This window comes from Cebus imitator, unplaced genomic scaffold, assembly GCF_001604975.1.
Source record: "Cebus imitator isolate Cc_AM_T3 unplaced genomic scaffold, Cebus_imitator-1.0 Scaffold296, whole genome shotgun sequence".
NCBI lineage: Eukaryota > Metazoa > Chordata > Mammalia > Primates > Cebidae > Cebus > Cebus imitator.
In genome coordinates this window covers 926,654-942,612 of record NW_016107611.1, presented here as the reverse complement: position 1 = coordinate 942,612, position 15,959 = coordinate 926,654, and the positions used below count along the sequence as shown (strand labels likewise).

Sequence of the window (15,959 nt, the reverse complement as noted above, 5' to 3'; positions counted from 1 at the left end):
TTCTGTTGGACAGCACATTCCTAGAGCAACCAGAGCCATATTGCCAATGACTATGTGACCTGTAGTTCACCTCAGAGACACCCAACCAGCTCCTCTATTGAGCCTCCTGCACTTTAGTGGGCAGAACATGAATTTGCCCCTCTCAGGACTGTTGTCACATCACAGCAACCCCCACGTGGGAACATTATGTTTTTTCCCTGAACCTGGACACTCTAGAATTCAGGTCGAGTTCAGGATGATCTTCTGGACTTTGGTTTCTAGATAATGAGCCCTAAGAGTTGTGCCAGTGTCTGGGAAAACATTATGTTCTTCATCAGTTCTCTGATCACTCCTTCAGCAGCTGGGCAACCCCTGCCCTTTGCTCTCACAGCCCCTTCACCTCCCCCTTCCACACCCTTGAAAAGGGGCTTCCATGTCAACGACTGACAGAAAGCAGCTAATGTGTAATTCTGCAACCATCTCCTCCACCAGATTAAGACCTCAAAAATAGCATTTTGAACCAAGAAGTTTCAAAATCTGCTGTGTCATCCTCAGCTATGAACTGCACGCTGTGTTTTAAAGTTAATTGTTCCAGTCCAGTGAGGCAAAATGGCACTCATTTATTCTACAATACAGAGATCCACAAAATATTCCTGTGATAACATCACTGTCTTCATTGGGACTGAGAGACATCAAGTCTGGTAACAGAAAGCTACTGACCCTGAATGAGCCCACTAGGCAAGTGAGAGTAGAAAAGAAGATCTATTTTGATGTAAATATTTACATGAAATGAAGTATTTGTCATGACTGAGCATTGCCATTCTCAGTCTGAGTAACAGAATTGACACAAAAGGAATTCTAAAACAGATTAGCATAACTGACAGCTTAATTAGATAACCTAATCATCTGGAGCCGCGCCTTGACGTTTCTCACCTCTCTCATCCAATGAATGCCCCACCCACCTGGCCTCCAAGTCTCTAGCTGGTTCCAGAGCAGAATGTTTATACAATGCATATCTCCACTTTTTTCTAAAAATCTTTCACTTACGCAGGTTCTCCTTCTGAAACTGCCATGCATCAGGGTCAGGGCGAGGGCTTGTTACCACGCAGATCTGGGGCTCCCGGGGGTTTGAGGGTTGCAAGGATACTGCTGTCTCCACAGCACAATGTGAGAACCCCAGCACTAGATGGTTTTCAGTGTTAAAGTGCATTGAGTTCATAATCTATTTGGCCAAGAAAACTTGTAAGTTCTTAGATTGTCCCAAATGTTTCACGTGACATCAAATCAGAAGAGCAGGTTCTAAGAGGTGGAGCCTGGGAAACTTGGGTGAGACTCCCGGAAAGGGGGAGGGAAGCTCCGCCCTTTCGGCTGCCAGGCCACGCCCTAAGGCTACTTAAAGCCGCCCAGGCCGGCCCGTGCTCAGATCTTCGCAGAGTGGAGCAGCCACTGTAGCGTTTTGCAGGCTCTGCGTGGACTTGGCGCTTACGGTGTCTTCTGACCTGGAAGCAGACTTAGAGGACAGGACGGAACACTTGGGTAAGTGAATCTCTGTCTGTCTGTTTCACTGGTTTGTTTATTGCCGTTTTCTTAAGCAGCACATACCACACACACCCACACAAAGACACACGCACACACATTCTTGCGCCAGCGCCCGCGGGCACGCATACGCACACACACACACACACACAACCTTTCACTGTGGGGGTCAGAAAATTGGTAGGGTCCCTGGGAGCTGCGGGTTTCCTAATCATGTCTGCATCAAAGAACACTGGGGTGTCATCTGGCTCCTCCTATGAGCGGTCCCCCAGCCTGGCCTCCTCAAGATCCATGCCAGCCTCACACAGCTTCTCCCTGTCCCCTCCCAGAAACTCAGACTTAAGAGGAAGCTCCTCACCAGGGATCTGGAGCTGCTCTTCACCATCCTCTAGGGCTTCACCACACTCACCCCCGTCATCGCCAGAATCCCACAGGCTCCCATCTCCCTTTCCTAACCATGATGGACACTCCATGAAGCCATTGTGCTCTCCTGTGTCCTCCTCTGGGGATTCTTTAGAGTCATCATGTTCATCAGAAATATGCCACATGTTCTTACTGCCATCACCCAGAAGCTCACCCCTAGCCCTCAGGGACTTTCCTGTGTCTCCCAGCTCCTCTCCTAACAACCCCAGATTTCAGCTGGAGTCAGCCCCTCAAACTCAGGAATTACCTACAAACTCACAAACCTCACTGCACTCCTCCCCTACGTCTTTCATCTCTTCAGCCCCTGCCCTCAGCGACTCTTCTGTGTCTCTCAGTCACTCTCGAGCTACCCCCAGGTTTCTGCCGGAGTCAGCCCCACACACCCAGGAGTCCCCCAGAAACTCACAGGTCTCAGGAGATGATGAGTGGCCCCCCAGCCCTGACTCCTCCAGATCCATGCCTGCCTCACCCAGCTTCTCCCTCTCCCCTGCCAGAAACTCAGACCCAAGGGGCAGCTCCTCACCGGGGATGTGCAGGTACTCTTCACCATGCCTTGAAACTTCAGCACACTCACATCTATCATTAGCAGAATATCACAATTTTACATTTCCCTTTCCTAACCAAGCGGGACAATCGCTTATGCCATTGTGCTCTCCCGTGTCCTCCTCCGGAGATTCTTCACAGTCACCCTGTTCAACAATATACCATATGTTCTTCCTGCCATCACCCAGCAGCTCACCCCCAGCCCTCGGGGACTCTCCTGTCTGTCCTAGCTACTCTCCAACCACACCGAGATCTCGGCGAGAGTCAGCCTCCCACACCCCAGAATCACCTACAAATTTGCAGACCTCAGTGAGATCCTCCCCAGTCCCTGTCTTGCCTTCAACCCCAGTGCTGAGGCACTCTTGTGTCTCGGTTAGTTACCCTCCAGCCATCTCTAGATTTCAGCTGGAGTCAGTTCCAGGCACCGAGGGCTCACCACCAAACTCACCAGTTTCACTGAGTTGCTCCCCAGTCTCTCTCACTTCTTTATCCCTAGACCACAGGGACTCTTCTGTCTCTCTCAGCTGCCCTCCAACCATCTCTACATTTCAGCTGGAGTCAGTTCCAGGCACCCAGGGCTCAGCACCAAATTCACCAGTGTCACTGAGATACTCCCCAGTCTCTCTCAATTCTTTATCCCCAGACCACAGGGATGCCTCTGTCTCTCCTAGCTGCACTCCAACCCTCTCTAGATTTCAGCTGGAGTCAGTTCCAGGCACTCAGGGCTCACCACCAAACTCACCAGTTTCACTGAGTTACTCCCCAGTCTCTGTGATGTCTTCACCCCCAGCCCTCAGGGACTCTTCTGTCTCTGTGAGCTGCTCTCCGACCATCTCTAGATGCCAGCTCGAATCAGTTCCAGCCACCCAGAACTCACCACCAAGCTCACCAGTTTCACTGAGTTACTCCACAGTCTCTCTGATGTCTTCACCCCCAGCCTTCAGGGACTCTTGTGTCTCTCTCAGCTGCTCTCCGGCCATTTCTAGTTTTCAGTGGGAGTCAGTTCCAGGCACCCAGGACACACCACCAAACTCACCAGTTTCACCCCGTTCCTCCCCAGGCTCTTTAATGTCCTCACTGCAGCCTTCAGAGACCCTTCTGTCTCTCTCAGCTTCTCTCCAACCATCTTCAGATTTCAGCTGGAATCAGCTCTCCACACCCAGGAGTCACCTCCAAGCTCTCAGACCTTACTGCAATCCTCCCCCATTTTTTTCAACTCTTCACCCCCAGCCTTCAGGGCCTCCCCTGTGTCTCCCAGCCTGTGGCTCCCCTCCAGCCATCCCCAGATATCTGCAGCAGTCGGCCCCAGGCACCCAGGAGAACCCTAGACACTCACAGGCCTTGCCAGATTATTTCCCTATGACTTGTATGTCTACAGGGATGGCTCCCACGTGTCCCTCAGTGACCCCGAACCCATCTCCTTTTACACTCGGACACTCCCAGGGCCTGACAGCTACTCCCCGTTATTGCCCTTCTGTTCGAAGCCCTGGCCAGTCTGCTAGCCAACATGCCACAGTGACCTGGCCATTTCTCCACATTTCTGGTGAGGGTCCCGCACCCAGCCGCAGAAGAGCCCGTCCCGCATCCCGTCATCACACACAGGCCTGTCCCTCTACTTGCTACTGTCACACTCTTGCCAGCCGAATACGCCCCTCGAATGGCCGCCGTCACCACCCAGCCCATCATCACCCCACAGCTGTGCAGCGGGACCCTCCTGCCCGCCAGCGTGGCTCCTGGTGCCCGTGCCAGCGAGAACCTCCAGCACGTTGGCGTCCCTGGGGGCAACACCGCCGGTGACATGGCTAGCATGGCCCTCTTCCCTGGCAGTGACACTGTTGATGTGAGCCCCTAGTTTCAGATCCATGATTTGTAAACAGGACCATTTTCCCTTAGCTCTCTTTCTTCCATTCCCAGGGCGTTTCATTCCCTCTGTTACTGCCTCCATTTCAGACATTTACTCACCCTTTTTCTCTTTTTCACTGTGTTGCTGGTGGTCTCAACAAGATGTGCTACATGTGATTCCCCGGTTGAAGGTGATGAATTTTTCTGATTAGAAATTATGGTAAAATCTTGAAAAAATATGGCAAGAGTAGACATCTTTGTTTTGTTTTTTTATTAAACTGATTTTTCATAATTTGTGTTTATTGTAAGATTGGTTATCACTGTGTTGCCTAGGCTGGTCTCATCCTCCTCAGCTCAAGTGATCCTCCCAACTAGTGAAATTATAGGGGTGAGCCACTGCACCTGGCCCTTTGTCTTGTTTGTGATGTCAAGTGGAAAGCATTTAAATATTTTGCCATGAAACATGGTGTTTACTGTGGGCCTTTGGTAGATGTTCTTTACCAGGTTAAAGACGTTTTCTTCTATTCTTAGTTTCTAGAGTCTTATCGTGAATAATGTTGGATTTTGTCCAATGCTCTTTTATGTCTATTGAAATCATCATGTGGTTTTTGTTTTACTAATCTAGTATGTGTATTTCACATTGACATCTCCAAAAACTCTCTATCAGGATTCATATTTTTGGTTATGATGAAAATATGGTTGCATTTTGACTGTTTATAGATATTCCTTTTATTTGATCTTGCAGTCTACACATAGTTGAAATATGCAAAAATTTACATTTTCCCCTCTCCATGGAGAAAGTGATATTCAAGTTGGGTCATGAATTCCGAGTAATAGTTCAGAAACAAAGGAGAGGATAACCTTACAGACAAAAGAACAATAGCGGCAAAATCAGAGAGCTGTAAAAATGAAAGAGTTGGTTGAAAACTAGGACTCTTCATATTCAAGCAAAAAGGGGTGGGTGTGTGACCAAATGCCTGGAGGCTTTGGATGCTGTGGAGCCCTTGACAGTTTTTGAGAATGCATCAAAACAATCAGTCTATTTGGAAGAGAGAGTCCTGGAACTTCTAAGACATAATTTGTGAACAATAATGAGAATGGAGAAATGAGGAAATGTTTTATCACTGTAATTGAAACCTCTTGTCATGGCACAGAAAAAGACATGTCTATCTTGAGAACAGAATTGTATTCCAGAAAATATCTAATTATATAGAGTAATGCTGTAAGTGATTAAAATAGTATTTCAGTTTATAAGGAAAGAATCAGAAAACAGACCTTCCTTTTATACTAGGCACAGTGATTAAAAACAATAAAAGCAGGCCGGGCATGTTGGCTCACGCCTGTAATCCAAGCACTTTGGAGGCCAAGGTGGGTGGATCACCTGAGGTCGGGAGTTCAAGACCAGCCTGACCAACACGGTGAATCCCCGTCTTTTAAAAAAAAAAAAAATTTATATTTAAAAAAAACACTAAAAGCATTAGTAGTGAATATAGACATATATTTATTGGTAGGGAAAGTCTTTATGCTCTTACAGGAACATACAGAATCTAGAATAGACAGGAAAAGTTGGGCAAATCCAGGTGTTTCTCTTTTAAGCTTCTTTACTGTGTAACATTTCAAACTGGGAAATAATTCATCATTTATAACAGAGTCAATACCATTAGTGTAGACAGAATTTAAAATAAATGAATGAAGAAAGTGGGCAAAGGATATAAACAGTTCACCACCAGTGACATATTAACACCTATTCAGCATTTCCATGATCAAGGAAATGCAGTCAATACTAAGACACCATGTTTAATCTATCAAATAGGATAAAATTAAGGAAATGATCAATTCTAGTTTAGCCACACTGACATTGGAAATATAGTTTACTGAAAGACAAGGTAGTAGTATGGAACCTAAAAACTAAGTGATCCTAGGCAACCATTACAGACGATCTCATTACATAGTGAAAAACCATCTACAAGATATGATCTGTGATTGAAAACAAATGGTTACAAGCTATTATGGGCCATTTAGGAGAGGGGATTTTTAAAAAATGTATATAGATTCACAAACATCAGAAAATAAGCCAAGATATTAGTGTGTCCATGTGTGCTAGGATTACATAGGACTTTAAATTCGTTGTTAGAATTTTTTTCCTTTTTTATATTGAATATGCACACCTTTCGAAATAAACCTTTAAACGTAATGTACACGAAAGCAATCGGTAATACTGCATATCCAGTGGTGATGGGATCATGAATTTGTTTGAGAACATTGTAAGGTTTTCTTTAACACGAATATGTCAACAGTCAGTAAAGACGTTTCTTGTGGAGAGACAAGAAAGGTGCGGTGGTGCCGAAACCTGACCACAGGACACCATGCTGGGCCGCCTCTCCTCGCTGGGTAGTAAGCGAGACTCGAGGGGGCGCGCGCTGATGACCATGACTTGACCCTAATTCAGACCTCCCCGCAGAGGGTTCTGGGAAATGTCCGGCCGACCGGAATCACTCACTTCCGCTTCCGTCGGGCACCCCCACCGAGCTCGTCTCAGAGGCTAGCTGGCCTGGGGCGTGGGGCGGGGCCCAGGCGGCCGGCACCCTCATCCCAGGCTTGGAAACAGCTGTGTGAGGCCGGCAGCTGTAGCTCTGAGATGACATCTGTCAGCGTGAGCGACTCTCGACACAGCAGTCTCTGATCCGTAATCGGTTCTCAGGGTAGCCGCTCACCCATTTCTGTACTAATTTAAGACTTTGGGGGTCTGGGAAGTCATTTTTGCAAAGAGTTGCAGAAGTTGATTCCTTGTGTTCTCTTTTTATTCGTTTGAAATGTACTAAGCACTGTCTAAGTCGTGAGAGATGGTTTTCTGTATTGCTGCTGGCTCTGCTTTTGTAGCCGCCTAGGCACACACAGGCACAACTCCACTCTTAAGTGCCACACAGCGTATGAGGGTCATGGCTCTGAGTTCATATTTTGAGTTTGTGTGTTCTCATTGTCACCTGAAAGGTGCAGTGCGAGTAGGTTTGTAGACAGCCTGCGCTGGGCAGCAGCAGTGGCGTGGCCTTTGTCCCTGCGTCCTGTAGGGAGGGAGGTCACTTTCCTAGGATCTTGAAGCCAGTAGGAGCGGTAGATTATAGAATCAGGTAGATGACATCCAGCTGGCGCTGAGAGATTTCACCCTGTGGTGTGTTGGGAACTGGGATTCAATCCTGTTATCTCGCTGGTCATTTTTCTTTCACAGCCTTGTCTTATTGGGACTGCTTCTCTCTCAGAGAGAGCTGTATAGAGGAGGGAGAAATAACCTCTGGTTTCTTGGTACTAGACCTCCAGTTGAGTAATCTTTGGTTTCTTGCGTTTTGTGGCAATGCTAGCTCTCATTATGACCTCATTCTTTATCCCATGGTTTACAAGTGTCCATCCAGTCTGGTTTGCTGCAGCTGCCTTCCACCAGAAATGTTTTTTTTTTTTCCTAAGGGTGGAGGAATTTCCCAGTCTCTTTATTTACTGTATTCTCTCTTTGTCTCCTGGTAGACGGTCACTGAGTCAGTAAATCACTCAGGCTTACACCATTTCAGGTCCGTGTTAGGATGAAACACAGGGTAGAAATAATTACAGTAACTGCGATGGTGTGTATAAGGGAGTGCTTCTTATACGCCAGGTATCATGATTATCATGACGAGGCTTTCATTGCTATGTATGGGGTGCCTGGAAGGATGACTGGCATAAAGTTCCCCATGAATGAATATTTGAGTGAATAAATATCATGCTATTGTATTTTATGAGCAATGGTGTTAGATTTTATTAGCCTGTCACAGATGAGAATGCTGAAGCTTAAAGAGGTAAAGAAACTGAACAAATAAGATACATCTAGGAAGTGTTATAAATAGAAGTCAGGGCCTTTGCAATTGCTCTTCCTTCTCAACTCTTTTCATCCCAGATCTTTGCACAGCTGATTATTTGCATGCCGCTTCTAGAGATTGTTCCTGACCACCTGCTTAATGCTGCCCCTCCCACTGCTGGCACTTATGTTTCACATGTTACGTTGCCTTGGGAAACAGAATCTGTCATGTTTGCTTCATTTTCTTCATAGTCCTTTTTTCAATGAAAGGTCACCTCATCTGTAGACTGGCTTACCCACCAGAACACAAGCACCGTCAGACCAAGCCCTTGTGCTTATTTACTGCTGTATCCCTACTGTTTCTTGTAGTGTTTAAGACGTTGATAGACCCTGAATATGAATGTATTAAATGAATGACTTTCTGGATTCCTGGGTTAGTTCTGGGATGGATCAATAATGGTAATGATAGTTGTTTATTGGAAATGTTCTATGTGCCTTGTAATAGGCTGTGAGCTTTTTTCAAATAGCTACGTCTCTTCTGGGAAATGACCAACCATCACTTCTTTCAGCTTTTCAAATAAGGATTATTATCTTTATTTCATAGAAATACAGACCATTAAAAGAAAGAATGCTTATTTCTTTCAGCTTTTCAAATACAGATTATCATCTTTATTTACTAGAAATACAGACTGTGGAAAATACTGTGGTCCTGTCAAACAACAGGAAGCACTAGGGTAGGGACCTAGTATTTATTTATATATAAATACACATATAAATTTATATATTAATATATATTTATATATATAAACATATATATATATATAAAGTTTCAGGTTAGATTATATATGTATATGTATATACACACACATACATACATACATACATATGTTGGAGACAGAGTCTTGCTCTGTCACCCAGGCTGGAGTGCAGTGCCGCAATCTGGCTCACTGCAGCCTCCGCCTCCAGGTTTAAGTGATTCTCCAGCCTCAGCCTCCCGAGTGGCGGGGACTACAGGCATGTGCCACCACACTCAGATAATTTTTGTGTTTTTAGTAGAGACAGGGTTTCACTTTGTTGGCCAGGATGGTCTCAATCTCCTGACTTCGTGATCCACCCACCTCAGCCTCCCAAAATGCTGGAATTGCAGGTGTGAGCCACTGCACCCAGCCTCACGTTAGGTAATATTGTCTCCAAGAAACCTTCCTTGATAACCCCTACTGTGTTAGATACTCAGTGTGTCTGGGACCTCTCTTATATTCCCACTATACTGTGATATTCTTTTTTTTTTTTTAATTGCATTTTAGGTTTTGGGGTACATGTGAAAGACATGCAAGATTGTTGCATGGGTACACACATGGCAGTGTGATTTGCTGCCTTCCTTCCCATCACCTATATCTGGCATTTCCCCCCATGTTCTCTCTCCCCAACTCCCCACCCCCCGCTGTCCCTCCCCTATTTCCCCCTGACAGACCCCAGTTGTGATGCTTCCCTCCCTGTGTCCATGTATTCTCATTGTCCAATAAACACCTATGAGTGAGAACATGCGGTGTTTGATTTTCTGTTCTCATGTCAGTTTGCTGAGAATGATGGTTTCCAGGTTCATCCGTGTCCCTACAAAGGACACTAACTCATCGTTTTCGATTGCTGCATAATATTCCATGCTGTATATCTGCCACATTTTCCCTGTCCAGTCTATCATTGATGGGTATTTGGGTTTGTTCCTGGTCTTTGCTATTGTAAAGAGTTCTGCAGTGAACATTCGTGTGCATGTGTCCTTATAGTAGAATGATTTATAATCCTTTGGATATATACACAGTAATGGGATTGCTGGGTCAACTGGAATTTCTATTTCTAGGTCCTTGAGGAATTGCCACACTGTCTTCCACAATGGTTGAACTAATTTACACTCCCACCAACAGTGTAAAAGTGTTCCTATTTCTCCACATCCTCTCCAGCATCTGTCATCTCCAGATTTTTTAATGATCGTCATTCCAGCTGGCGTGAGATGGTATCTCAATGTAGTTTTGATTTGCATTTCTCTATTGACGAGTGATGATGAGCGTTTTTTCATATGTTTGTTGGCCTCATGTATGTCTTCCTTTGTAAAGTGTCTGTTCATATCCTTTGCGCACTTTTGAATGGGCTTGTTTGTTTTTTTCTTGTAAATCTGTTTTAGTTATTTGTAGATTCTGGATATCAGCTATACCGTGACTTCTTCTCTTCTGACCTGGCTACAAGCTCAAATGACACAGACTGCATGCTCCTTGAACACGTATTAAGTGAATACAGTGTATCAGCTAGTGATCTGGACACCAAAAATGTGGCAGTTTTATGTGTATTTAAGGGGGAAAAGGAGGCAGATAGAGATAGGGAATGCAATATGAAGGTTAGAGAAGTTCTCACTGAGAAAGTGCTGTGTGAGTAAAGACCTAAGGAAGCAAGGAAGTCAGCAATGCAAGTCTCTGTACAAAGTGTTTTTTAAGAACAGGGAATTTGCCATTCCCTCTGAGATGGAGGCTCGCATGACAGAGTGGGTGAGAAGCAGTAGGAGATGGAGTCATGTCAATGGGAACTAGATGATACACCATCCTCTAAACCATTGCAAGGAGTCAGGGTTTCACTCTTTTCAAAAAATTATCTTAAATTCTGGGATACGTGTGTAGAATGTGCAGGTTTGTGACAAAGGTATACATGTGCCATGTGGTTTGCTGCACCCATCAATCCGTGACCTACATTAGGTATTTTTCCCAATGCTATCCTTCCCCTAGCTCCCCACCACCAAACAGTCTCCCCACCCCCTAACAGCCCCCAACATGTGCATTATGTTCCCCTCCCTGTGCCCATATGTTCTCATTGTTCAACTCCTACTTACGAGTGAGAACATGCTGAGCTCTGTGGGAGTGTGACCTGCTGAGCAAAACTTGGTTTCTTGACTTCAGCTCCCTTTCCAGGAGAGTGAACAGCATGTATATATATGTATATATATGCAAAATTCCTCAAAAAACATATTGAGAAACTGTTAACTGCAGTTGCCACAGAGAAGGGGTCCAAAGGATGGACAGGGGAAATTGACTTCACTAGAATTTTTTAGTAATGTCTAATATTTTACATCACATCCTTGTTATTTATAATTCATACTAATAGCCTCATCAAGATTTAACATTGATCGGGAGACAAGGCCTCTCACCCAATGTTGGTAGCGAGGTTGAGAATGACAGTTACTTGGGACACTCTGAGACATGGCACTGACCAGGACAGACTCGGGAGCCAGGATGCCCTGTTCAAATTTCAGCTCCACCACTTCCTAAAATATTCCCATTGTTTGTCACTGTTTTCCTCATCTTTAAGATGAGGATAATTTTATTTTCTATTTTATACTGTGCTTGGGACTGAATGAATTACTATGTCAGAAGTTCTTAGAACAGTGAAAGAAATATTTGAAATACGATACAAAGTGAGCCCTAAAGGTGCTTGTTGAATAAATGAGTAATATCCCATAAATGTTAAGTATTGCCTTTTACTCATCTCCTCCCTTTCTAGAAATTAAGCCTTCAGAATTTAGTAGTTCATGTGGACTCTCAATTTGAATCTACTTTGATTCTTTTTACATGTGACCCACAAATGTAGAGTCAAGGCAGAAACAAGTTTACTTAGCAGGAAACTAAATTATTTAAACTCCATCTTGCGTAGCAGGAGCTCAGCATACAACACAGGCTTCAAAATTACAAACACAAATGCTCAAAGTTGGTAAACCATTGAAGTTGAAGGAATTTAGTAGAACAAGATGACTTCAACAACCCATATAATGAGGGTTAACCTCCTAGGGTTTCATGGTCAACATGGTAGTCAATAACTATATGTGACTCCAATGAAGCATCCCTAATCTGAGGTCTGAACTGAATCAACATCTGAAATTTTCTGAGCACTAACAAGAGGACACAAGACTAGAATTCAGCACATCAGTGCTCAACACATTGTTTTATGCACAAAATTATTTAAAATAGTGTATAAAAACATCTTCAGACTATGTGTATGTATATCTTTGTATATAAAACATAAATGGGCCGAGCCAGGTGGCTCACAACTGTAATCCCAGCACTTTGGGAGGCCGAGGTAGGTGGATCACCTGAAGTCAAGAGTTCGAGAACAGCCTGCCCAACATGGTGAAATCCCTTCTCTACTAAAAATATAAAAATTAGGTTGGCATGGTGGTGCGTGCCTGTAATCTCAGCTACTCAGGAGGCTGAGACAGGAGAATCACTTGAACCCAGGAGGTGGAGGTTGCAGTCAGCCGAGATTGCACCATTGCACTCTAGCGTGGGCAATATGAACAAAACTCCATCACACACACACACATACACACACACACACACACACACACACACAAGCGCACAACACCACCAGCAACAAAATTTATCACAGACTTAACCTGAGCCATGGCTGGAGAAAAAACAACTGGTGCTACCTCTAAATTTCAGGCCACAGACAATGAGCCAGTGCTCAGTGCGTCCAGGCAATCCTACATTTCTCTAGACTATTCAGCCTCCCGCTTGCCAGAATGACCATTTCCTACTTTTCTATCTCTCCTGAAGCCTCTCTCCCTACCCTCTTCCTTTCTCTTTCCTTCTAGCTCATGACCTTGCTTCTCCTTTCACTGAGAAAATAAAATCAATTAGGAAAAATATTTCACCTTCTATCATCAAATCTAACAAATTTCTTGCACTGAATCTCCATATGCCTTCATGTCACCATGGCTGGGCTGTCCCTGCTTCTAACCACAGTCCCCTCAACTTGTGCCCAAGGTCCCGTCTCCTTTTGCCTAATCAAGTATTCTGTTCCTGCTACTGCCCCCACTCAGTTCTCCAGCGTCTCTAGCATCACTCTCTTTCAGTGCGTTTCCATCAACTTCGGAACTTGGCTTACATCTCCAGTGTTGGTAGGCATGATTCCATAAGCCTTTCTATCTGCCCTCCCTCCTTTCACTGCCATTCTTGACCACAAGTTGTCAAGAAACACTGCCTCAGTTTCTCTTCTCCAATTCTCTCAAACTCACTCCATTTATGCTTCTCACAACCTCCATACTCTCTTCCCTGGCACACACATTTCCCCATAGCTGCTCTAGTTAAGATCACATCGCCAAATCCAGCAGTCAGTTTTCAGTATCTCTCATCTTACTTGACCTACCAATAGCAAATGATAACAGTCTCATTGTCTTCATTGGTATAATTATATTAGTATGCATTAATATAGATTCTATTAATATTATTTACTATAAAGCCATATGGAAAGTTATGATTCTACTACAACTCATACAGTTTTTGTTGTCCTGGTGTTTCTAAATGCTTTTTTGGTACGTTATATACATTTATTATTTCTCGAAGTTCTCAGTGTTTCAAATATGCTCTATAATGTATGGAGTCTCCTTCTTTTTCCAGATTCTACCTTCCTGGATCCCTCCATCTTTATCCTTCCTTGAGGGCTGATCACCATTGTGGCCTGATTACAGTCTGGTTCAGTCTTTTGGGACTTCTTTTCGTTGTGATCCAGGGTTGAATTTCCCATTTCCTAGATGCTAGGTCTTCCTCTTTCTTAAATTATCTCATTTTGCTGCAGCATGTAATCAAATAACAGCATGAGGGTTACTTCTCTTGCACTTGAGAGTACATAGAAAGTCCATTTTCTGAATCTCAGTATTTTTCCATTTATGCAGTTTATAGTTTGCCTGGGTATAAGTTGACAACCATTTTATTTCGGATTTTTAAACAAAAACATGAATTGGTGGGCAGAATAATGGATGCATATTGCTGAAGGTGCAAATTAGTGAGCTGGAAAATTAGGCAAGTGATTATTCCAGAGAGTAATGCAAGAAGATGGTACGCTAGGATATATGATGTATATTAGGAGACATTAAAGAAGGGAACAGCATGTGCATAATAAGAGTATCACAAAGGGAGTGAATATACAATAATGGGGAGGAAAACCTCAAAAGAAGAAAATAAAATAAAATCTCCCAGAGCTGGAGGAGAGATGTGAGAGTCTTACCGAAAGGTCTGGCTGAGTGCTTAACAGGAAAAAGCAAAAAACCTCATCAAATTAAATTATGGTAAAATTTCAGCTGATAAAAAATCCTAAATGTCTCAACAAAAAAAGTAAACCCCAAAAATTTCAATAGATATTGAAAATTAATTTGGTATCATAGTGTTCATCAGTAATAACTAAAAGAGAGAGAGAGAGAGAGAGAATGTTTCAAAGTTATGAAGAACTGTAACTTGTATTAAGTATTGTATGCCTAGGTAAGCCAACGTTTGCTGTGAGGGCAGAATGAAGACATAAGACAAAAGGACTCAAGGAATTTACCACCTACAGATTGTCTTAAAAAACTTTTTCAACAAAACAAATAAATTCAAGAAAGAGTAAGATGTACAGTATGTACAACAAGCAAGCGTATATGGTAAATCCTATGGTTAAATCTAAATAATTGTCAATATGAGAGGAAAAAAGAAAATTTAGTATTAAGAGCCTAGAAGACTGGCCGAGCACGGTGGCTCACACCTGTAATCTCAGCACTTTGGGAGGCCAAGGCGGGCAGATCACAAGGTCAGGAGTTTTAGACCAGCCTGACCAGCATGGTGAAATCCCGTCTCTACTAAAAATACAAAAATTAACCGGGCTTGGTAGCACACGCCTGTAATCCCAGCTACTCAGGAGGCTGAGGCAGGAGAATCGCATGAACCTGGGAAGCAGTGTTTGCAGTGAGCCAAGATCACGCCACTGCACTCCAGCCTGGGCGACAGAGCAAGACTCCATCTAAAAAAAAAAAAAAAAAACCCTAGAAGACATAAATATGGCAGATTGTTGTACCCAAGCGAGTTAAGGAATGTGTCACACTCTGAGGTTGAATTACGAGTTCTTTATTATGCTGGCGACCAAGAGGTGACTAATGCCCAAAATTCTCTCAGCCCCGAAGAAAGAGTTAAGGGGTTTCTTATACCCTTGTTTGAAAAGGGAGGGGTGAACCTAGCTAAAGCAATTTTTCGCAGAAGCAGAGTAAGCAAAAAGTTAAAAGGTAAACTAGTACATGAGAAATAAAACAGTATCAGGTGCAAGGGCTACAGCTGTCATAAAAAGACATACAACTTACAGATATGGGGGCTCTGGGTACTCAACAGCACCTGCATTCCCGGGCTCTGCTGGTACCACTTAACTCGGCCTCTTATCAGCAAATGGATTCCTGGATGTGCCCAGTGTCAGCCTGCCCCAGCTACATACTACAGTTACATACTTAATGGTGGGAAAATAACTAAAATGAAGAAGCTGAGATGGAGTCTGTCTGGCTCAAGAAGCTAATATGAAGCCTGAACAGTCTCAGTCTGAGAAAGAGAGAGTCAGTTTTAGCTGGAAAAAACCAGGTTATCACAAGATGAGAGGGGAAGAAAGGAAGAAAACTTATTAAAAATTAAATCAAGTAATCCTTCAATTTAGAGCAGTATATAAGAACATCCAACATATAAATATAAAAAGAGATAAGCCAAAAGAATTTCACTGTTCTTTTGTGTGCCATAAGATACAATGTCAAGCTATAGTTGGATATTATTCAACCATCTTCTGCCCATTGCCTAGATGCGGGGATCTTCACTTATCTGTCTAGTCTAGAACTGGAACTGCCTCATGACCCCTACAGCTTAAGGGTGTGGGGGAAAAGGGAATGCCAGCCAAATATTCCAAACAGAGCCCCTGCCAGCAGGACGGGGCAACAATTCCTAGACAAGAGATTGTTCTCCCCTGTTATCAACGGTGGTCCTCTAATGGAATT

At 43.8% G+C, this 15,959-nt stretch overlaps 1 protein-coding gene across 1 annotated transcript in view; it reads left to right on the top strand.

Annotated features, from left to right (window-relative positions):
• The first annotated feature begins 1,436 nt into the window (after positions 1–1,436).
• ZNF285 (zinc finger protein 285) overlaps positions 1,437–15,959 on the top strand; it is a 27,483-nt gene continuing 12,960 nt past the window's right edge. Inside the window, exon 1 of the mRNA XM_037729204.1 lies at positions 1,437–1,515. The gene's annotated coding sequence lies outside the window, so the exon portion shown is untranslated. The remainder of the gene's footprint in view (positions 1,516–15,959) is intronic.